Here is a 26,020-nt window from a genome sequence, read left to right on the forward strand (position 1 = left end):
TCCTACAATGATTATTTTAGTTCGTAAAAATGTTCCTACACTCAATTTTTTAGTTCGTAAAAGTGATCCTATAATCATTATTTTAGTTCGTAACAATGTTCCTACAATCCTTATTTTTGTTCGCAAAAATCTTCCTACAATCATTATTTTAGTTTGCGAAAATGTTCCTATAATCATTATTTGTGTGCACAAAAATGTTCCGAAAATCATTATTTTAGTTCGTAAAAGTGATACTATAATCATTATTTTAGTTCGTAAAAATGTTCCCACCATCATTAGTTTAGTTTGTAAAAATGTTCTTATAATCATTATTTTAGTTCGTAAAAATGTTCCTACAATCGTTATTATAGTTCGTAAAAAATTTCCTACAATCATTATTTTAGTTCGAAAATATGTTCCTACACTCATTATTTTAGTTCGTAAAATTGTTCCTACACTCATTACTTTAGTTACTAAAAATGTTCCTACAATCATTAATGTTGTTCGTGAAAATGTTCCTACAATCATTACTTAAGTCATAAAAATGTTCCTACAATCATAATTTTAGTTCGTAAAAATGTTCCTACAATCATAGTTTTTGTTCGTAAAAAGTTTTCATAGAATCATTATTTAAGTTCGTAAAAATGTTCCTACAATAATTATTTTAGTTCGTAAAAATATCCTACAATCATTATTTTAGTTCGTAAAAATGTTCCTACCATCATTATTTTAGTTCGTAAAAATGTTTTTACAATAATTATATTAGTTCGTAAAAATGTTTCTACAATCATTATTTTTTTCGTAAAACTATTCCTACAATTATTATTGTACTTCATAAAAATGTGCCTACAATCCTTATTTTATTTCGTAAAAATGTTCCTACGATAATTATTTAAGTTCGTAAAAATGTTCCTACAATCATTATATTACTTCGTAAAAATGTTCCTACAATCATTATTTTATGTCGTAAAAATGTTCCTACAATCATTATTTTAGTTCATAAAAATTTTCCTACACTCATTGTTTTAGTTCGCAAAAATTTTCCTACAATCAATATTTTAATTTGTAAAAATGTTCCTACGATCATTATTTTAGTTCGTAATATGTTCCTACACTCATTATTTAAGATCGTAAAAATGTCCGTACAATCTTTAATTTACTTCATAAAAATGTTCCTACAACCATTATTTTAGTTTGTAAAAATTTTCTACAATGATTATTTTAGTTCGTAAAAATGTTCCTACACTCAATATTTTAGTTCGTAAAAGTGATCATATAATCATTATTTTAGTTCGTAACAATGTCTCTACAATCCTTAATTTTGTTCGCAAAAATCTTCCTACAATCATTGTTTTAGTTTGCAAAAATGTTCCTATAATCATTATTTGTGTGCGTAAAAATGTTCCTATAATCATTATTTTAGTTCGTAAAAGTGATACTATAATCATTATTTTAGTTCGTAAAAATGTTCCTACACTCATTATTTTAGTTCGCAAAAATCTTCCCACAATCATTATTTTAGTTTGTAAAAATTTTCTTACAATCATTATTTTAGTGCGTAAAAATGTTCCTACAATCATCATTTTATGTCGTAAAAATCTCCCTACAACCATGTTTTTTGTTCGTAAAAATGTTCCTACACTCATTATTTTAGTTCGCAAAAATCTTCCTATAATCAATATTTATTTTGTAAAAATGTTCCTACAATCATTATTTTAGTTCGTAATATGTTCCTACACTTATTATTTTAGATCGTAAAAATGTACATACAATCTTTAATTTACTCCATAAAAATTTTCCTACAATCATTATTTTAATTTGTAAAAGTTTTCCTACGATCATTATATTAGTTCGTAAAAATGTTCCATCAATCATTATTTTAGTTCGCAAAAATCTTCCTACACTCATTATATTATTTCGTAAAAATGTTCCAACAATCATTATTTTAGTTCGCAAAAATGTTCCTACACTCATTATTTTAGTTTGTAAAAATGTTTCAACAATCATTATTTTAGTTCGTAAAAATGTTCCTACAATCATTATTTTAGTTTGTAAAAATGTTACTAAAATCATTATTTTAGTGCGTAAAAATGTTCCTACAATCATTATTTTAGTTCGTAAAAATGTACGTACAATCTTTAATTTACTTCATAAAAATGTTCCTACAATCATTATTTTAGTTTGCAAAAATGTTCCTACAATCATTATATTAGTTCGTAAAAATCTACATACACTACAATCATTTCATCTTGATATCGAAAGTCTGTAGCAGTAAACAAACTGTTTACTGTAAGCGGATCAATGCCCGGTGGCAAATGATTCAGCCATACTGACCAATCGGCTGGCAGGGTGCATTGATTTGAGCTGTCCCCTTAAGAACTATTTTTAGCCCTTTGGAATCGCAGCTGCGATCGCCAGGGAGACGCCAGCAAGCAACCTATACAGACCTCTCTCATTCACTCCTCCCACTGCTACTTATTGAGGACTGCAGTCTGATGGCAGACGACACCTTAAAACATACATTTATACTTTCTTTCTTTCTCTCCAGTTTGAGATAAAATCTCGCATTTTTTAAATAAACCCTTTGTTGTTGTTCTGTTAAAAGCAATATCGTTTGGCCTTGTGTTTATTAAAGCAATTATTCCTATAAGTCCAGCAAAAAAATGAAAGGAATCTATAAAACAGGAAGTGACATAGTCGTGTCGCCCTCTGATGTCAAGGCAGGGTGTTACCAGAGTTAAAGAGCCATAATCGTGTTTAGCTAAAAGATCAAGCGTTTGTATGTATGGATGTGTGTGCGGTTTGATTAAACGCCTGTCTGATAAAAATGAGTTCGCTAGTGTGAAAAAACATTTTTTTTACAAAGGGGTCACCACTTATCAAGGCCCGGACGCCAGTCGAGGATAAGGGTTATTAAGTAAGCCTTAGTAGTAGACATTTGTTAAACTGGATGATTTAATGGGACGGTTCATTAAGAATTTGTTTACGTTGGACTTGAAGACAATCAAGTTGTAGTCAGCTTAAAAACAGACTTCCGGAAGGGTGTTCCACAGGCGTGTAATTCTGAGAAAGAAACTTTGTTCATGGAATTTATGTTTTGATTTAGGCACAGATAAAGATTGGGGAAAATTATTGACAGTGGTTGGAGTTAGACAGGTGTTTTTCATGAAAGATTGGCGAGGGGGACCATAGATTGGGGCTCAGACGAGCACTTGCCATGGAAATAACGATAAAGCAGAGACAGGCTCACAAAGGATACTCTCAGGTGTGATAAACTTTCTAGCAGGGTAGAGGGAACCCACCTTCTTTGGTTTGTGATAATACCTTATTTATTTTATTATTCACGAAACTTCGGTAGAATAAAAAAAAATGTGATAAATAAATCTGATCAACATGTTCATTGTCTCGTTGTGCTATTGCCTCCCATGCTTTAGCGCTACCAGTAATGGTATCCGACATTGTTGCGATATGAGCCTGGTTGACTGTGGGGGTGGGGGGGTCAGATTAGATTAGAGACTATTTTAGACTTAGAGAGGGAGAGTTTCACCAGCCCAAATGTGGCAACAATGCTCCATGCATGTGCGAATGGTGGCTTTCTGGAGGTAAAAAGACACTCTCAGGTGTCAGTAACTTTCTAGCAGGGTAGAGAGAACCCGCCTCCTTTGTTTGTGGTAGTATCTTAGCTATTTATTTGATTTGGTGACTCGCTGGATGCCTGTCATTGCCCAGTCATACAATACGCTTAAACACGATATTTTAATAGTATTGTATAATCAATTTTTTCACATTAAGTAGCCCGATTCTCTGATTTTTTTTCACACTAAGCGGCCCATTTAAAAGTAGCACAATTTATTTTTTTCACATTAAGCAACCCATTTAAAAGTAGCCCGATTCTCTAATTTTTTTCCCCATTAAACGCCCCATTTAGAAATAGCCCTATCTCTCTTTCTCGAAAATTTTTTTCAGATTGGGCGGCCCATTTAAAAGTAGCCCATCTCTCATTTTTTTCTAAAGTTGAAAAAAGTAAAACTTTGTTTTTCACATTAGGTAGCCTACTTAAAAGTAACCCTTTCTCTGTAATCTTTCTCTTACCGACCAACTGACACCGCAAGAAAAACTGCAATTCTTTTCCCAACAACATGGCTCTACATGCCACACACGTCTCACAGATCACTGACATGAGTTCATGACATGTTTACGGAAGAGAGAACAATAAGCAAAGGGCTATAGCCGTCACATTCCCCGGACTTGTCATCATGTGGTTTTTATCTTTGGGGGATTTTAAAACAAAAAGTTTATGCAAATAATCCTCACAATCTAGACCAACTAAAGGAGAACATTACCAACGCTATCAGAGGAGATCTACAGGCAGTATCTGCAAACATTGTTAAACGTGCCCAGAAATGCATAGATGTTAACGGGGAACACTTCAGTATCTACATATATAAAAGACAAAACGGCCGCGCGCGTTTTTGTATGTCCAGCAAAGGGTTTTTTTGCTGGGCTTCTCGAGGAGGGGGGTTACTCTTTCGTAGAACTTTTTATATACCCCCTAGATTATAATATGTACGATTTGCGAAGACAATTCAACAGGCGTGCAGTTCTAAGAAAGAAGCTTTGTTCATGGAATCTACGTTTAGGTTTAGGCACAGATAAAGAGTGGGGGGAATTATTGATAGTGTGTACAGCTAGACGAGTGTTTCTTGTGAAAGTTTGGCGAGGGGGGGACCATAGATTTAAGCTCAGTTGAACACCTTCCCTGAAAATAACGATACATCAGAGACAAACTCGCAACATCTCTTCTGTGAGATAGAGGTTGCAAGGAAGAGAAAAGGACATCTCCTACGAGGCTACGAAGTCTATTTTGAACTCTATCAAGGCAGGATACGCCCTTTCTAGCAGCTCCTGCCCAGATGTGGCAACAGTATTCCATCCTTGGACGTACCTGGCTCTTATATAGATAGAGAATAGCATCAGCAGTGAGATATTTACCGGATCGATAGAAAGATCCCACCATTTTTCCAGCTGCCTTGGCAACAGATTTGATGTACGTGTTCCATTTAAGATCAGGAGTAAAGGTCAAGCCCAGAAGCTTGTCAAAACTTAAGGCCTCCTAAAGACGAGAGCCATTCATTTCAATTGATGCCAGATGTGGATCAGAATGTTGATGATGTAAAGAGAGAAGCTTGGTTTTAGATGCATTAAAAGTAACCAGCCACTCCTTTCCCCATTGTACTACGTGCTCAAGATCAGAGGAGAGAGAATTGGAGAGAACTTGGTCGTTTACTGTCTTAGATGTGCTACCATAAATGGTAGTGTCGTCAGCATAAATGTCTACACATGATGTAAGGATGTGATTGGGAAGATCATTAATGTAGATCAGGAAGAGAGTTGGGCCCAGGATGGACCCCTGAGGGACTCCAGCATTTTCCAGGGTGATGGGAAGCAATTCTCCTTAAGACAGCGTTTAAACAGTTTTGTAAGTATGGGCGCTAGTTCTGGTTGAAGTTTTTTGAGTACTATAATTGGAATACTGTCAAGGCCTGTTGCTTTACTGGAATCAAGGTTTTTGATTAGCTTAGCAACATCACATACAGATATATGTATATCACATAGTGTGTTTTCTGATACAGGAGGAAATATTAAGGGTTGGCGCCTTGGTCGCAAAGGCTAGAATTAGCTACAAAGTTCTTGGCAAGGAGTTTGGCTTTGTCTGATGCTGATGAGATTAACTCTCTTGCGTTCTTTATTACTTTTTTACAATGGTTGCTAGCAGTCCTGAAAGCGGCTTTAGTTTCCATAAATCTATTCCGTTGGAAGCAGTTGAAAAAGTGATTTCTGTGCGCAATGGCAGCAGCACATTCTGGAGAGAACCATGGCTGGCTGTTAGGTTTTGCTGGAACTTTTTCGAGGGTATGAAACGGTCTATACCTACAATTAACCATTCTGCCAGGTCTGATACTATAGAGGACACATCCTTTTTAAACATGAAATGCAGAGGTAGATCCGATATAAATCTACGGAAGCTATCCCAGTCAGCCATAGTGTATCGATATACTGTACGATGGAGAGGTACGTCTGGGGACTTATTATATTTCATTTTTATCTTAATTGATACAACAGAGTGGTCGGAAGATCCAAGAGGAGACAGAACAGAAACTGAACATAGTTCAGGGCAAGTTGTGAGAATAAAGGTCTAGTAGATTCAGATACTGGCCGTCATTGTCGGGCACACAGGTGCGTTTTGTGACCAATCTGAGTGAGGTCATAAGCAATGGAGAAATCATGACAGAACCTCCCCTCATCATCGGTCTTGTTTGAGTGGGTCAACCATTCCACCTTGTGAACATTGAACTCTCCACATACGTGAATGTTAGCTGAAGGATAAGCAGCTAGGACTTGGTCAATTTTCTCAGATATGCTTTTAAAGATAGTAACTCCGTTGTTGTGGGGGCGATAGAGAGTAAATATAAATGCAGTAGTGTGAGCTAGTGCAACCCGGAAGCACATGTAGGGTAAGTTAGGATCTTCTCTGGAGATGTCCCTACCACATGGAAAGCTATCTTTAATATAGGCACATATTTCATGTCCATGGCGATCTTGTCAGATTTGGAAGTTAAGTTAGAGTATCCTTTAATTGCGAACTCTTCTAGGCAAATAGCCTGTCCAATGGCAGTTTCACTTGAAAATAAAAGGTCTGGTTTAGTCTCCTGCAATTGGGTTTCAACCTCTGGAAGGTTAGAACGTAGACCCCTGATGTTGGAGAAGGAGACATGGTAGTTGGTGTCTACGTTGGAAGTTGGAGAACCGGGTTTAATCGTGTATTTTTTATTGAAACTTGTCATGATGGAATTTTGGAGTTTGTGGACTAGGTCGTCAGACTTGCTTAGAGCAGGACAGAGAGGGGAAACTAAGAGAGAAAAAGAAACGAATAATTTTTTTTTGTAGAACATTATAAGGTAAAGCCGTAACAATTACCCACTAATATGGCATCGAGAGGCTCCACCAGAAGCTACTGCATAGTTCAGAGTCCATTCACCAAATGGCAATACAGCAGCCCCAGTACTTTGCACCTGCTGATAGGGCAGCCTCCTTAGTGGTTAATCCCAGTTTCGGGTCCCTGACTATCAGGCGGATAACGTCAACCCAGATAAAACGTTTACCTCCAGCACCCTTACTAGTGACATGGTTACAAGGATAGACATAGAAACAGAAAATTTCCGGCACCTCTGCCAACTGTTTGTGCAAAATACTGCCAACCTAGAATACAGCTTTTTCTTCTCCCTTTGTCAGAAAAATCACTCATTAAAAAATGAGGACTGAGGGACAAATAAGAAGAAGCGAGAGTAACGGGAGCTGCCGATAACGCATCCACAATACGGTTCTACTCTCCATAACAGTGTTGATGGTAAAGTTTGAGTTGTTTTTTCTTAGGGTTTTTTAAGGCAATGGTTAAAACGCTAACAAACGAATATAAGAAAAATAATTAATAATTAAAATGAAAAAATATTTTTTGTTGTTTGGGAAAGACTGTTGTTCTCTTAAGGTTAAGGTTAGTTGTTTTTTTCTGCTAGAGAACGGTTCTTTTTATGTTAGGGTTAATGTCAGGTTTCGTTTTTTGTTAGGGTAAAGTTGTTTTTATGTTAGGGTTAGTTTGTTTTTCTGTTAGAGTCAGGTTGTGTTTCTGTTAGGGTTAGATTGTTTGTTTTTGTTAGAAACAAATTGTTTTTCTCTTACTGTTGGGTTTAATTCCTTTCAGTGTTGTGGTTGAGTTTGAGTTGTTTTTCTTAGGGGTTTTAAGGCGAAAACGTTAGCCTATGGTTAAAACGCTAACAAACGAATATAAGAAAAACAATTAAAATGAAAAAAATACTTTTTGTTGTTTGGGAAAGACTGTTGTTCTCTTAAGGTTAAGTTTAGTTGTTTTTTTCTGCTAGAGTACGGTTCTTTTTATGTTAGGGTTAAAGTTAGGTTCTTTTTTTCTTTTCATTTAGGGGTTAAGTTGTTTTCTGTTAAGGTTAGTTTGTTTTTCTGTTAGAGTCTTCGAAAATGTAAGGTGGCATGATGTGGCCCTCACTTAAAACCACTTATCAAGGCCCAGAAGCCACTCGGAGATAGGAGTTATTGTGTTTACAGTATGAGATAATCAATTAGAAAATATCGTAGAAATCATTAGTATTGAAAATTTTGATTGAGTGTCTTACTTAAGAAAGCGGTTTGTCAGGAATTTTTTTATGTTGAATTGAAGACATCCAAGTGTAGTCAGGTGGGAAACAGGCAAACGGAAGAGAGTTCCACAATTCTTCTGAGAAAGAAGCTCTGTTCATGGAATCTACGTTTGGGCTTAGGCACAGATAAAGAGTGGGGAAAATTATTGACAGTAGTTTCAGCTAGACGGGTGTTTCTCGTGAAAGATTGGTGAAGGGGGACAAGAGATTATAGCTCAGACGAGCACTTGCCATGGAAATAACTTGGCATGGGTTGTACAGCGGGTTATCTTCGACCTCGCTCGTTGAACATTGTGTCACTTTCAGACATGATAGAAGGATCCTATCGCTCTTGAGATTTGCACAAAACTGGGCAACTAGTAGATGGTCTTCAATAAATAAAGAAAATTGGTTTTCATCAAATGTAAATGGAATAATTTAGCATCTTTAGGGCGACAACTTCGTCGTTCCATAAAAAAGATGGCTGCCGACACAGACTATGTGAAGTCTCCAAATAAGCTTATTTCTTTAGCTATATTATATTCCCACGCACCTTTTTTTTAATCCATACAAAGAATTTCAAAATTTTCTGAAGAGTATATGCACGAAAATAGACGGCATTGGCCTAACAACGAATCGTTTGTCTCTTCACAACGGAACGGATCTGTAAAAAAAATGTACCGAAATTTTAATACAGCGGAGAAGTGAATGTAACTATACTGTTATTCTTCTCTCTCTCTCTCTCTCTCTCTCTCCCTCCCTCTGTATATATATATATATATATATATATATATATATATATATATATATATATATATATATATATATACTTTGAGGTGGCTACTTTTCAAAGGTAGGGTAACCAGTGAAATATATCGGGGTTAATACGAGAGTGCTCAATACGGAAGTAGAGCAAGTTACATTTTCAATTTGTCTTTGCATAAGCAGTAATTTGTTGCTACACAGTCATGAGCATGTTTCGGTCTTCTAGCTTTCAGTAACTAGAGAAGAAGAGTTCCGTTTTTGAATACAAGCTTCTTTCTTAGAACTGCACGCCTGTGGAACTCTGTTCCGTCTGCCTGCTTCCCAACGGACTACAACTTGGATGTCTTCAAGTCCAACGTTAACAAATTCCTAATGAACCGCCCCCTTAAGTAAACACTTCATCAAATCTCCACAGTAACGTACTGTACTTGCAATAACCCTTATCCCTGAGTGGCTTCCGGGCCTTGATAAGTGGTGATCACTGTGTAAAAAAAAAAGAATATAAGCGTTGTTGCCTGAAGAGGTTTCTAGTTACTGAAACATGCTCATGACTTTGTAGCAACAAATTACTGCATATGCAAAGACAAATTGAATATATATATATATATATATAAGTAAAACACACACACATATATATAAGTAACACACACACGCACACACACACACACACACACACACACACACATATATATATATATATATATATATATATATATATATATATATATATATATATAAACTAACAGTACAGCCCCGCTTTGCTCGGGCCCTGTGTACTGTTCAAAACTTGCCCTACGTGTGAATACACTTTATGTAAGATTTCAAATGTTTAGACCAAAATTTGTCTGAGTAATTTCGTAGAGACCGCAGAGGTCCATTTTTTTTTTTAACTTTGACCCCTTTTGACCAATTTTGGGCCCCTTAAAATTTATAATTTTCGACTCAAATCAAATTAAAAAGTCTGACTCATGACCTACATCTAAAACTTCAAGTGTTAAAACCCAAAATTGGCGGAGACGTTTGGTAGAGTTTTCAAAGGTCAAATCGTTGAACTTTGACCCCTTGACAGACAAATGTCTGACCGAAAACAGATTAAAACGATTTTTTCAAATCTCAATACCCTTTATGTCAAATCTCGAGTCTGTAGACCGATAATTGACAGAGTTGGTTGGGAAATGTACACAGACACACAGACAGACAGACAGACAGACAAACAGACATTTCCACTTTATAGATATACCAGCATGGGTTCCCGGCGTTGCCTGAGTATTTGGAGGTGTATGTTGAGCAAAAAAAAAAAAAAAAAAGCGGTCACTTTTTTAAACTTTGACTCCTATTATGACCCCTTAAAATTTATTGTTTTGGACTCACATAAAGTTATTAAGTTAGATCCATGTCGAAGGAACCTATATCCAAAATTTCGAGTGTGTGGACTCCAAATTATCGGAGGAGTTTGGTAGAGTTCTCAAATGTCAAATCGTTGAACTTTAACCCCTAAATCGCAAAATGTCAGACGGAAGACCGATCACATCGATTTTCCCAAATCTCAGTACCCTGTATATCAAATTTCGAGTCTGTAGACTAAAAATTTACAGAGTTCTTGCGTAGGAAAATGTAGACAGACACACAGACAGACAGACGCATTTACATTTTAAGATATATAGGTAGATAGCCTAATAGATTAAACAGAAATATATATGGAAACAATTTTTTGTTTACTGTAAAGATTTTACGAAAATATAATGTATAAATCATGTAGAATATCTGCATGAATATAATTACACGTAATAGTTAACTAAAAATGATCATCCCATAAGATCATGCCGTAAGAAAACCGAAAAAAAAAACTAATAGGGAATTAATTAAAATGAATGTTTAAAAGAATATGCAAATTAGATAGATCTTTTGCTAGTGAATGCATTTCCACAACCCATACATTTGCCCCTCACTCCTCACATAAAAAATCGGCCTTGTGCCTAATTTGCCTTTTTTCTATTGTTCTTGGCCTTCGGGACAAGATCAAAGTGTAGTATCTGTTCCGGCAGATACTGCAAGCTATGACTAGCAAAGACCAGATGTGGGGGCAACCCCACATGCCTGACCATTAACCAGCTCCCATTTCCCACCTCTCGGGAGCTGGTCCCCTTTTTCCCTTCCCCCTCCCTTCACTCCTCACATTAAAAATCGGCCTTGTGCCTAATTTGCTCGGTGGGGGAGCAAATAAATACCATCTGTTCCGGCAGATGCTGCACTTGGGATGGTTTGTGCCAGTCAATGGAGGGGAGGCCCTCTATACTGGGACAATTATTATTTTTGGTAACCAGAGTGACCCCTTTTAGGGGAGCTGGTTTTTACCTCACATTAAAAACGGCCTTGTGCCTAATTTGCTCAGTGGGGGAGCAAATAAACACCATCTGTTCCGGCAGATGCTGCAAGCTATGACTAGCTATGACTAGCAAAGACCAGATGTGGGGGCAACCCCACATGCCTGACCATTAACCAGCTCCCATTTCCCACCTCTCGGGAGCTGGTCCCCTTTTTCCCTTCCCCCTCCCTTCACTCCTCACATTAAAAATCGGCCTTGTGCCTAATTTGCTCGGTGGGGGAGCAAATAAACACCATCTGTTCCGGCAGATGCTGCACTTAAGATAATTTGTACCAGTCAATGGAGGGGAAACCCTCTATACTGGGACAATTATTATTTTTGGTAACCAGAGTGACCCCTTTTAGGGGAGCTGGTTTTTACCTCACATTAAAAACGGCCTTGTGCCTAATTTGCTCGGTGGGGGAGCAAATAAATACCATCTGTTCCGGCAGATGCTGCACTTAAGATGATTTGTACCAGTCAATGGAGGGGAAACCCTCTATACTGGGACAATTATTATTTTTGGTAACCAGAGTGCCCCCTTTTTGCCTACTTTTAGGGGAGCTGGTTTTTACCTCACATTAAAAACGGCCTTGTGCCTAATTTGCTCAGTGGGGGAGCAAATAAATACCATCTGTTCCGGCAGATGCTGCAAGCTATGACTAGCTATGACTAGCAAGGACCGGGTGTGGGGGCAACCCCACATACCTGACCTTTAACCAGCTCCCATTTCCCACCTCTCGGGAGCTGGTCCCACTTTTTCCCTTCCCCCTCCCTTCACTCCTCACATTAAAAATCGGCCTTGTGCCTAATTTACTCAGTGGGGGAGCAAATAAATACCATCTGTTCCGGCAGATACTGCAAGCAAAGACCATATGTGGGGGCAACTCCACATATAAGACCTTGGTCAATGTAGGGGCAACCCTTCATACCAATTGTTACTATCCAGCTCCCCTACTCCCCGGGGAGTTGGTCCCCATTTCCCCTTCACTCCTCACTTTAAAAATCGGCCTTGTGCCTAATTTGCTCTGTGGGGGAGCAAATAAATACCATCTGTTCCGGCAGATGCTGTACTTAAGATAATTTGTACCAGTCAATGGAGGGGAAACCCTCTATACTGGGACAATTATTATTTTTGGTAACCAGAGTGCCCCCTTTTTGCCTACTTTTAGGGGAGCTGGTTTTTACCTCACATTAAAAACGGCCTTGTGCCTAATTTGCTCAGTGGGGGAGCAAATAAATACCATCTGTTCCGGCAGATGCTGCAAGCTATGACTAGCTATGACTAGCAAGGACCGGGTGTGGGGGCAACCCCACATACCTGACCTTTAACCAGCTCCCATTTCCCACCTCTCGGGAGCTGGTCCCCCTTTTTCCCTTCCCCCTCCCTTCACTCCTCACATTAAAAATCGGCCTTGTGCCTAATTTACTCAGTGGGGGAGCAAATAAATACCATCTGTTCCGGCAGATACTGCAAGCAAAGACCATATGTGGGGGCAACTCCACATATAAGACCTTGGTCAATGTAGGGGCAACCCTTCATACCAATTGTCACTATCCAGCTCCCCTACTCCCCGGGGAGTTGGTCCCCATTTCCCCTTCACTCCTCACTTTAAAAATCGGCCTTGTGCCTAATTTGCTCTGTGGGGGAGCAAATAAATACCATCTGTTCCGGCAGATGCTGTACTTAAGATAATTTGTACCAGTCAATGGAGGGGAAACCCTCTATACTGGGACAATTATTATTTTTGGTAACCAGAGTGCCCCCTTTTTGCCTACTTTTAGGGGAGCTGGTTTTTACCTCACATTAAAAACGGCCTTGTGCCTAATTTGCTCAGTGGGGGAGCAAATAAATACCATCTGTTCCGGCAGATACTGCAAGCTATGACTAGCTATGACTAGCAAAGACCAGATGTGGGGGCAACCCCACATGCCTGACCATTAACCAGCTCCCATTTCCCACCTCTCGGGAGCTGGTCCCCTTTTTCCCTTCCCCCTCCATTCACTCCTCACATTAAAAACGGCCTTGTGCCTAATTTGCTCGGTGGGGGAGCAAATAAATACCATCTGTTCCGGCAGATACTGCACTTAAGATAATTTGTACCAGTCAATGGAGGGGAAACCCTCTATACTGAGACAATTATTATTTTTGGTAACCAGAGTGTCCCCTTTTTGCCTACTTTTAGGGGAGCTGGTTTTTACCTCACATTAAAAACGGCCTTGTGCCTAATTTGCTCAGTGGGGGAGCAAATAAATACCATCTGTTCCGGCAGATACTGCAGGCAAAGACCTATGTGGGGGCGACCCCACATATAAGACCTTGGTCAATGTAGGGGCAACCCTTCATACCAATTGTCACTACCCAGCTCCCCTACTCCCCGGGGAGCTGGTCCCCATTCCCCCTTCACTCCTCACATTAAAAATCGGCCTTGTGCCTAATTTGCTCGGTGGGGGAGCAAATAAATACCATCTGTTCCGGCAGATACTGCAAGCAAAGACCAGATGTGGGGGCAACCCCACATACCTGACCTTTAACCAGCTCCCATTTCCCACCTCTCGGGAGCTGGTCCCCTTTTTCCCTTTCCCCTCCCTTCACTCCTCACATTAAAAATTGGCCTTGTGCCTAATTGGCTCGGTGGGGGAGCAAATAAATACCATCTGTTCCGGCAGATGCTGCACTTAAGATAATTTGTACCAGTCAATGGAGGGGAAACCCTCTATACTGGGACAATTATTATTTTTGGTAACCAGAGTGCCCCCTTTTTGCCTACTTTTAGGGGAGCTGGTTTTTACCTCACATTAAAAACGGCTTTGTGCATAATTTGCTCAGTGGGGGAGCAAATAAATACCATCTGTTCCGGCAGATGCTGCAAGCTATGACTAGCAAAGACCAGCTATGACTAGCAAAGACCAGATGTGGGGGCAACCCCACATGCCTGACCATTAACCAGCTCCCATTTCCCACCTCTCGGGAGCTGGTCCCCTTTTTCCCTTCCCTCTCCCTTCACTCCTCACATTAAAAATTGGCCTTGTGCGTAATTTGCTCGGTGGGGGAGCAAATAAATACCATCTGTTCCGGCAGATACTGCAAGCAGAGACCATATGTGGGGGCGACCCCACATATAAGACCTTGGTCAATGTAGGGGCAACCCTTCATACCAATTGTCACTATCCAACTCCCCTACTCCCCGGGGAATTGATCCCCATTTCCCCTTCACTCCTCACATTAAAAATCGGTCTTGTGCCTAATTTGCTCGGTGGGGGAGCAAATAAATACCCTGTTATTCTTGGCCTTCGGGCTGGGATCAAAGTATAGCATCTGTTCCGGCAGATACTGCAAGCAAAGACCATATGTGGGGGCAACGCCACATATAAGACCTTGGTCAATGTAGGGGAAACCCTTCATACCAATTGTCACTATCCAGCACCCCCACTCCCCGGGGAGTTGGTCCCCATTTCCCCTTCACTCCTCACATAAAGAATCGGCCTTGTGCCTAATTAGATCGGTGGGGAAGCAAATAAATACCTTGCCTTTTTTCTATTGTTCTTGGCCTTCGGGCCGGGATGAAAGTGTAGTATCTGTTCCGGCAGATACTGCACTTGAGATAATTTGTACCAGTCAATGGAGGGGAAACCCTCTATACTGGGACAATTATTATTTTTGGTAACCAGAGTGACCCCTTTTAGGGGAGCTGGTTTTTACCTCACATTAAAAACGGCCTTGTGCCTAATTTGCTCAGTGGGGGAGCAAATAAATACCATCTGTTCTGCAGATGCTACACTTAAGATAATTTGTACCAGTCAATGGAAAGGAAACCCTTTATACTGGTGACAATTATTATTTTTGCTAACCAGAGTGCCCCCTTTTTTCCTACTTTTAGGGGAGCTGGTTTTTACCCCACATTAAAAAACGGCCTTGTGCCTAATTTGCTTTGGTGGGGAAGCAAATAAATACAATAAATAGAAAAGAGGGGTTTTAATATGAATATCAATACCCATAAAAGAAAAACGAATTTATAGGAGTATATATATATATATATATATATATATATATATATATATATATATATATATATATATATATATATATATGAATATATATATATATATATATATATTATTATTATTATTATTATAGGAGTATATATATATATATATATATATATATATGTGTGTGTGTGTGTGTGTGTGTGCGTGTAAATAATGGACAGTCCACTATTCCCCCACTATCAAACAATCATGAGGTTGCTTGCACGGCAACTGACAAGGCTAATCTGCTTGCCAGTCGGTTTGTCTCAAACTCCACACTGAACTCGGTACACCACTCAATCTTTAATTTTCCTCTGAACAGACGCCACACTAGACGATTTGAAAATCACCCCTTCTCAGGTATATGCTATTATAAAAAATCTAGACACCTCAAAAACATTGGGGACCAGATCTCATCCCGGCTGTGCTATTAAAAAAATGCTCTGCCGAGGTTGCTCCAGTTCTGTCCAAACTTTACAATAAATGCCTTAACGAATCTTGTTTTCCCGAATTTATAGGAGTATAGAAGATATATATATATATATATATATATATATATATATATATATATATATATATATATATATATATAAAACGCCTCTTACAGCAAATGAATAAAAGATGATCTCCAAATCGGCCTGATGATGTTATAATCTCCAGCTTCTTCTCTCAATAAATTATATGATCTGATGAAACGATTAATAACATGTTACGTTTTTACGCAATGATCATCATACTTCGCAATTTCTCAATATTTCGCGCGTCCCCTTAACAATTAGAGCGTAACCAATAATTATACGTACGCGCGCGAAGAATAGCGAAGGGGAAAATTACGGCCGCCATATTAAAAGTCGAGGGCTTTTGGTTTGTTTATTTTTTTTTTGTCTCTATCTTAGGGGATTTCATTCATTCGTTTCAAATATGTCTTTTTTTTTTCAGCTAATTATTACATTCCATCTATCCTTTCTATAAGATTCAGTACATTATCATGCGTGTTAATGCATGTATATGCCCGTATGTGTGTGGTTGCGGGATCGAACCTCGGTATAGGCAGCCGCCCTCATGAACCTTATATCTGGCAAAACACATTTACGTTGATAACTATTTTATCCATAAGAATTAACCAAAGACATAAACAACACATACATAATGTACATATGTGTTTATATATATATATATATATATATATATATATATATATATATATATATATATATATGAGTAAACCGTTAATAAAACATGTTAAAAACACTTTGAAATGAGTTAAAAACATATTTAATCTTAAAAGGAAACACTAGATAAATGGATAGTCCTTAATCCACGGAGTTTCGAAGAAATACTCTCCTTCTGATCAGAGGGTAGGAATTAGCAAAATGCGGGATCGGATTTTGCATGCAGAAGTATTTGATGAAACAACAAGTAAGTCAAAGATCTTACTTGAAAACAAAAAAAGTGAAGCAGATGGAATATGGTGAAGAAAAATGTGATTGCACATGAATGGATAGTCTGGTGGAAGATTAAAAATCCAGTGACGGTAAAATCCAAATGTAAAACTTCAAGAAAGTTAAAAGAATTTCCATTTGTACAAGTAAAATCCAAGGAAATCCCGTAATTGGAAGAAGATGGTCCATAATAATCCAAAGGCAGAAATCCATGGAATAATTCACAAACATGTGTACAAGGAAAAAAAAAGATAAATAAATAATATTAATAAAAGAAAAATAAGATGTGCTTTTCACTCTACTTTCGAGACATAACTATAAATAAAAAAGATCTGGGAAGAAAAAAAATGATAAAGTTAAATATAAAATAAAATAAAGGGAAACAAAAGTCAAAACGACCCAGACAGGAAATGTTAAAGGCGCGAAAATATATATAGGGCAAAATAATATATATATATATATATATATATATATATATATATATATATATATATATATATATATATATATATACTAGCAGTTAAGCCCGGTTTTGCTCGGAGCTTTGTACTGTTCATAACTTGTGCATATGTATATATATATGTAAAACTCTGTGTCAGGTACATGAAACCTACATCTAAAATTTCAAGCGTTTTAATCTAAAATTAGTGGAGGAGTTTTGGTGGAGTCTACAACTTTGACCTTTTAGCAGCCAAACTTTCCGACCACTGTGATGGTCTTTGGCGTGGTTTCAAATGAGGGCAAACTCTGAGTGGGGCTTAACTTAACAGTGCTACAACATTGTACACTTGTATCAGTGGCCCCCTTCTTCCCCCGACCTGAACCCGCTGGGCTATTTCGTTTGGTCATACGTCGAGAACATCACGAACATGACCTTCCAAACTACTAAAGCCAGGCAGATCGCGTTCATCTGTCGAGTATTCGCCGAGCTCCCGCCGGCGCTTGTGGAAAAGGCATGCTCCCAGTTCTGAACCCGTATCGAGGCGGTGATTGAGGCTGAAGGCGGCTACATTGAATAGATGTCAAATCTCATGCATAATTAAGTTACCTGAATTGATTTTTAAAAAAAAAATTAAATAAAGCTGTGATGTTGTGTTCTTTAGGGCGAAAATTTTATCGTTCCACCCTGCATACTCAATCATTTTAATTAATTACTGTTAATATAGACTAAAGTATTGCACATATATAGTAAAAATAGAACTATAAGATTATAAATTAATAACACCAAATAATAATTTATCATAAACTGCTTTGCGGGTCTGCAATGAAAACATCGATAACTTGTAGTTTGAAGATAGTCTATGGCTGTGCAAAGTCCGTAATCAATTTATCGATCACTTGTTATGATCGAACCACTTTTATCCTAATGGTTCTCCTTGGACATCACAAATAAAATAAAAACACCACGGTCCATCCAGTTGTGCAATTATGTCAAACATCGTTTGCATGCCAGTAGACGATATATCTGGCTATTAAGAAAGCGCCCCCTGTTGCCCCGAGGCCAAGTATGAACACACAATAATCGATGCTTATAGTCGGTCCAGTGTGTTTTTTCCGTGGCAAATATCCCGATTGCAATGTTTCGGTTCAGGTTGATTCGGTTCATATATATATATATATATATATATATATATATATATATATATATATATATATATATATAGCAAGTTATAAAATGTATATGGCGATTAAGCTACACTGAATATTCCACGTTTCATCCACTCTAGGATTCTGCAGGCTTATGCGCCAGTCGAGAGATCCAAACCATGGCAACCGAAGTCTTGTCTGGCTTCATTAGCAAGGACTCGAACAATTTACCGTGGGGTCCTGATTTCGAATCTCGCTAGATTCAGCCACTCTGATGAGTCGTAGACGACGAAACACGTGTCAGTGGATAATTAAACCTGAAGAATCATAGAGTGGATGAAACGCGGAATATTCAGTGTAGCTTAATCGCCATATACATTTTCTAACTTACTAACTAGCTCTACCTATGTATTGCGCACTTTTGAAGTAAATACTTAAAGTTTACGCATAAATCTATGCTTTCGTATATTAATTTTATGTGAGTAAATTAAGTAGTTATATATATATATATATATATATATATAAATGTAATTCTTGGTTTGTTACAAGTGAATAAAAACATATTTCTTCGTTACCAATTTATTTGAAATTTTCAGACAACCCATCTTTAGAGTCGAGGGATGTTTTTATGCTATTAAAATAAATTTACCTCGCGAATTATTAAAATATTAAATAGAATAAATATATTTTTTTTACTGTTAGTGCGAACCTGCTTTGTTGATAAAACTGAACTTCCGGTTCGATTCATTTCATAGCCACGAATTGACGAAAAAGAAGTAGATTTCATTTTCTGCTTACTCGATGAGTAAAAAAAAAAAACAAAAAAAACATAATTCATCTGTTTATCTTCCAAATTTTTTAATTTACACATTTTTTCTTTATTATATAAGGCCAAAAAAAGTTTGTCGTTTGCTGTTTGAGTTTTTTTTTGTTTTTGTTTTTCGATATAAGATTGGTTGGTAAAAGTACAGTTATTTTTTGTGCTAATGCAAAGAGTGGTCCGCGCTATTTTTTAAATCGTATTTTGAGGTTTAATTAAAGTTTTATTATATGTTTTTTTTATTCAATTGTAAGGTTAAAATACACCCTCCCCTCCCCATGTTAAGAATGGCTTTTTAAATATTAACGTTATTATTACAACACGGATCACTCTCTGCATGAGTACTGTACTTTCACCTAACAATTTAATAAACAAAACATGGTACTTATGCAGAGAAAGTACCATAATAATAGAAACGTTATTTAGAAAGCCATTCTTAACATGTGGAGGACGTTTTGTTACTATTCTATACTTTCACCTAACAATTTAATAAACAAAAGATGGTACTTATGCAGAAAAGGTACCGTGCTGAAATAACGCTATTAAGAAAGCCATTCTTAACATGGGAAAGGGAGAGTGTTCTGCAACTATTTTATATTTTCACCTAACAATATAATAAACAAAAGATAGTACTTATGCAGAGAAGGTACCGTGCTGAAATAATACCGTTATTTAGAAAGCTATTCTTAACATGGGGAGGGAGTTTTGCATCTATTCTATACTTTCACCTAACAATTTAATAAACAAAAATAGATAGTTCGTATGCATAGAAAATACCGTGCTGAAATAATGTTATTTAGAAAGACATTCTAAACATGGGGATGGTATTTTGTAACTATTCTGTCCTTTCACCTAACAATTTAAAAACAAAACATGGTACTTATGCAGAGAAGCTACCCCGCTGAAATAATGACGTTATTATTTAGAAAGCCATTCTTAACATGGGGATAGGGGTGTTTTGTAACTATTCTGGACTTTCACCTAAAAATTTAATAAACAAAAGTTAAACTTAAGCAGACAAGGAACAGTACTGAATCATTAACATTATTTAGAAAGCCATTCTTAACATGGGGAGGGAGGATGTTTTCTAACTATTCTGTACTTTCGGTGCTGATGCAGAGAGTGATCTGCGCTATTTTTTAAATCGCATTTCCACGTTTAATTAAAGTTTTATGATATGTTTTTTTATTCAATTGTAAGGTTAAAGTACAGAATAGGTACAAAACTCCCTCCCCATGTTAAGAATGGCTTTTTAAATAATAACGTTATTATTTCAGCAAGGATCACTCTCTGCATGAATACCGATTAACGTTTTGTTCTTTGCTTTTTTTACCGTATTTTTTTGTTGTTTTTTTTTCAAGAAAACCTTTTTTTAACAAAGATTGAAAGTGCACGTTTTTTCTTTTTCTTTTTTTACAGAAGTTGTTTTTATATAAGAAAATATGAATGCTTATAAAGAAATTTGGTACTCGTGCACTTATTGATCCGTGCTGAAATAATAACGTTATTATTTAAAAAGCCATTCTTAACATTGGGAGAAGAGGGTGTTTTGTACCTATTCTGTACTTTAACCTTACAATTGAATGAAAAAAAAACGGTAAATTTTTAGATTAGGTCCACCTCCACAATTTTCTTTTAAATGACGACTTTTGAAGGTTTTCGACTATGCTGAATACGGAAATCGTATTGAAATTTTGCAGAAATAAGTAGTTATCGAGATATTAAAAATTTGTATAATGCATTGTAATCTCTGGCAGCCGTCTTTTTTACACGCTTGCGTGCTTCATAAACAAATCTATGCGCGTAACAAAGATGGCCGCCAAAGAATACAATGCATAAAACAACTATCTATATCTTGATAACTACTTATTTCTGCAAAATTTCAATGCGATTTCTGTATTCAGCATAGTCGGAAACCTTTAAAGTCGTCATTTAAAAGTAAATTGTGGAGGTGGACCTAATCTAAAAAACATACCAAAAAAAACATAAAACTTTAATTAAGCTTGGAAATACGATTTTAAAAAAATAGCGCGGATCAGTAAGTGCATTAGCACCCATTAATCGACTCACGTGACCTTATTAAGAAATATTATCAAAGGCAAGATATGTTACTTTATTACCGAAATGGATATTTTTTTTTGTTTTTTTAATGCAAAATTTTTATTCGGCTCAAAAAACACAGTGTTTACTGTTATATTTGAAAATTACAAATGGCGGCAGACTGTGTTAACACATTAGGTTTGGGAAAATGAGTTAAAACTAAAAAAACTATACAAAATACTGTTAAAAACCACTGAATACATGTCTTCCTATGTCACAGTAACATATATTGAGTGAGTTCCTGACAGTATTTTGTATAGTTTTTTAGTTTTAACTCATTTTCCCAAAGTTAATGTGTTCAACAGTCTGCCGCCATTTGTATTTTTCAAATATACAGATAAACACTACATTTTTTCAAACCGATTAAACATTTTACACTAAATAAAAACACTAAAATCTTATCCAGTTAGATAGAAAAGTAACTTATCTTGCCTTTGATAACATTTATTTGTTATATTTATTTTTCAACAACTTTTTCGTTTCTGTATTTAGTAATACAAACCCGTTTTATTTACTATAACGTTTAGTCAGCTCGAAGAACAGTGTTTATCAGTGTATTTGAAAAATACAAACGGTGATGGACACTGTTGATGATGTTAAGTTCGAGAAAATGATTTAAAACTAAAAAACTATACAAAATACTATCAGAAACCCACTGAATATGTCAGCCTATGTCACAATAACATATAATCAGTAGGTGTCTGACATTGTTTTGTATAGTTTTTAACTGATTTTCCCAAACTTAACGTATTCAACAGAGTCCGCGACTATTCGTCTTTTTCAAATACATAGATAAACACTGCGTTTTTCAGCCGATTAAACATTTTACATTAAATAAAAACACTAAAAAATTATCCAGTTAGATAGAAACGTAATTTACCTTACCTTTGCTTTCATTTATTCGTTTTTGAACAACTTTTTCGAATCTGTGTATAGTACCCAAATATTAATTAAAAACTCACATTTTTGAACACAATAAAAAAGAAAACTATTTAGCGTTTCAATGGTTTAGCAACTTTCGGCTTAATCGACTGTATGTTGGTCGAGCCCAAGCCACTAAGGATATAAGAAACATGCATTTCCTCTTTTTATTAGAATTTTCCATTACACGAAATTAAGCCACAGCAACACGTGGCAGGGTACATCTAGTATATATATATATATATATATATATATATATATATATATATATATATATATATATATATGTTTTTGTTTTTGCGGTACGTTTCGAATGAATTCAATTATTTACGGAAGTGCATTTTTATGTAAATGCGAGTTGGGAATAATGGGGAGCGTTATATATATATTGTTTTTCAAATATAATTATCCACTGACACGTGTTTCGTCATCTTCGACTCATCAGAGTGGCTGAATCTAGCGAGATTCGAAATCGGGACCCCACGGTAAATGGTTCGAGTCCTTGCTAATAAAGTCAGACATTACTTCTGTTGCCATGGTTTGGGTCTCTCGACTGGCGTTAATCATGACACCCTGCACTGATGATTCCTGAAAGGGTGAAACACTAGTATCTGTAGGTATTTAATAATTATTATAGTAAATAAGAATATCAGCCCCTTTAAGAAACTTGTTCCTCATCGTTGAGCACTTTCAGTTGTAATAAAGTCGGTCAACTTAACTCATATACGCACATTGTCATATAATGAATAGATTAGTCTGACTGACGTTAAAAATATTTAATAAGAATAAATGTTTAAATTCAACTGTACCTCTTGCGGTTGACGGTAGCCTAGTGGTTCAGATTCTTGTTAATGAAGCCACACATGACTTCTGTTGCCGGGGTTCGAATCTATCGACTGGCGTTTATCGTGACACCCTGCACTGATGATTCCCAAAAGGATGAAACACTAGTGCCTGTAGGTATTCATTAATTATTATAGTAAATAATATATATATATATATATATATATATATATATATATATAAGCGAGATAAGACACTGATAGAATTCAGATGAAAAATCCTGATAGATATTACTTGAAGCAATACTTTCAAGGTGATCCTAGCCAAAATGGAAAAGCTCAATGTTTAAGAATAGAGCAATATATAAGTTTCGTGGTTAAATTTTAAATTCTGAAAAAGCAACATATAGAGACATATATTCGATTTAAGAATTTATTGTTTGACAAAAGAAATATATAGAAGGGGTTATTTTAATTTCTTTAATCCATGGATTTTCAACAATGGCTCGTCAGAGGAAATACAATGCATATATATATATATATATACTATGATCACGGATCAAAGCGCTCGAGTTAAAATGGCCAACACAACATCTTTCGGTTACATATTACACAATATGCCATCTGAAACCAAAAGAAATGCACGTCAAATCCAGAAAATTTGCAGAAAAACTATAAACTAACACGTTATAAAAAATTAATGTTATGGAAGCTGACTGCATTCCACTCTATTATCTGTAATTGCAGATTTGTCAACTATCGGTTATTTTAAGTTCAGTTTTGTTTTACAAATTATTATGCAAAGACTGACACTCGAGCAGTTTACAAATTACAAACGGTACGACGGATTTATCGAGAGAAACGTTTGATGAATGAATCATTTCACTGAACAGACTTGTCTCGTACACTTCATTCCTGCGATTTTACCCCATTAGATTATTTTATTTGGGTATATGTAAAGTCCCATATCCATGCTGATAAACCAGACGCAATAGACCATTTAGAAGACAACATTCGAGTCACAGCATAATTTGATGTGCAGAGTTTGTGGAAATTGCATCTCTAGATTACGCCATATACGCGCAAGTCACGTTGCCCATACTTCCGAATATATATTTAAATTACGAACGTCAAAAATAATGCTTGGAATGTGATTTATTTTAATAAAGTTAGCTGCTTGTTTCTTTCTTTTCTTTTTTTTTTTTTGCATCGGACGTTTTTCGTTACCATCTCCCCAACCCGTCACTTTGGACATAGTTGACCGTTTTCGACTTAACATTTCTGACAAGTTTTTCCACTTTCGCATTGATATCTTCTTAACGATGCCTCCGTTCAATCTCGAAAGACAAAGGATACCCCCTGCAGAGGCAACTGCGCGTATAATTGTGTGGCAAAAAGTTGCGCAATCCCCAACCACGCCTCTCCTGAATCGGCACTGTTTGAGTCCAGTGGCAAGGAGAAGACCAGGACGACTGGAAACAGTGCCGATATAAGCGGAGACCACAGCTAAAAATGGTCACCCATCCCATACTTGCCAGGCTCATCGATGCTTAACTTCGGTGATCTGACGGGAACCGATGTATAAAACGTGATTATGCCGCATCGTAACAGACTACACGAATCGTGTGTTAGTTTAGAATTATATTCATCGAAATTCGAAACTGCGTGGATTCTCAGTTCTACCACTGTTTGTCGGTAACCGACTTTTTGATTTCAGATAAACACCTGACTCGCACCTTAAGCAATATTTTAATGTATTTCAGCTATTTCTTTATTAGATTATAGACTTTTCGTTGTGTATTAGACGTCCTTATCTTATCCTTCTGTCTGATTTTGGGTATTTAAACTTAGGCATTTCAACCTATTTTTTTAGTACCCATGCAGTAAAAGGACCATAAAGCGTGCCATTAATGAAAAACATAACAAAAAGAGGAACGTATCTTCAATATCGATCCAGTAGATATCTCACTACTGATGCAATTCTCTATCTATATAAGAGCCAGGTACATCCAAGGATGGGATACTGTTGCCACATCTGGGCAGGAGCTGTTAGAAAGGACTTGTCCTGCCTTGATAGAGCTCAAAATAGACTTTGTAGCCTCGTAGGAGATGTCCTTTTCTCTTCCCTGCAACCTCTATCTCACAGAAGAGATGTTGCGAGTTTGTCTCTGCTGTATCGTTATATCCATGGAAAGTGTTCGACTGAGCTTCAGTCTATGGTCCCCCCCTCGCCAAACTTTAACAAGAAACACACGTCTAGCTGAAAACACTATCAATAATTCCCCCCACTCTTTATCTGTGCCTAAACCTAAACGTAGATTCCATGAACAAAGCTTCTTTCTTAGAACTTCACGCCTGTGGAATTGTCTTCCGTTTTTGTGCTTTCCGGCTGACTACAATATGGTTGTCTTCAAGTCTAACGTAAACAAGTTCTTGATGAGCCGTTCCATATAAGTTAACAAATTTACTGAATTTTCATTACTAATGATTACTATATTGTCCAATTTCTACTGTACACTCCTTAACCGTTATCCTCGACTGGCCTCTTGGCCTTGATAATGCGGTGATGCCTGTGTAAAAAAAATTTTTTACAAAATTGTTTATAATATGACAAAGCATATGTGTTCTTTAAATTCATCATTGAGATGAGTATTATTTATATTAATTTACTTATTGCAGACTATTATTCCCATCTTTCTTAGTTGTTGTTTCACGACGTTTCAGCCAACAATTCCTCTGGCCTTCGTTAGCTGGTAACCGCGACGGGATAGGAACTCTGAATCTCCTAACTGCATCCTCATCAATTACTGCCATCCATAGTTGTTGTCGTCTCACCAAGTTTTCGTCAAGATTTCAGACAGATTAGTTGCGGGCATCACTTCCGTGGTCGAGGGGTAGACCTGCCGACTGTCAACACGACGGTTCTAGGTTCAATCCTGGGCTTGGGAGAGGTGCTAGTCTAGCGGCACTGATGAGTTGTAATACAACGGAACAGGACTGTATGTCGATGATATAGATATGTA

This window comes from Euprymna scolopes, chromosome 46 (assembly GCF_053919585.1).
Source record: "Euprymna scolopes isolate OS-2025 chromosome 46, ASM5391958v1, whole genome shotgun sequence".
NCBI classification, from domain to species: Eukaryota; Metazoa; Mollusca; class Cephalopoda; order Sepiida; family Sepiolidae; genus Euprymna; species Euprymna scolopes.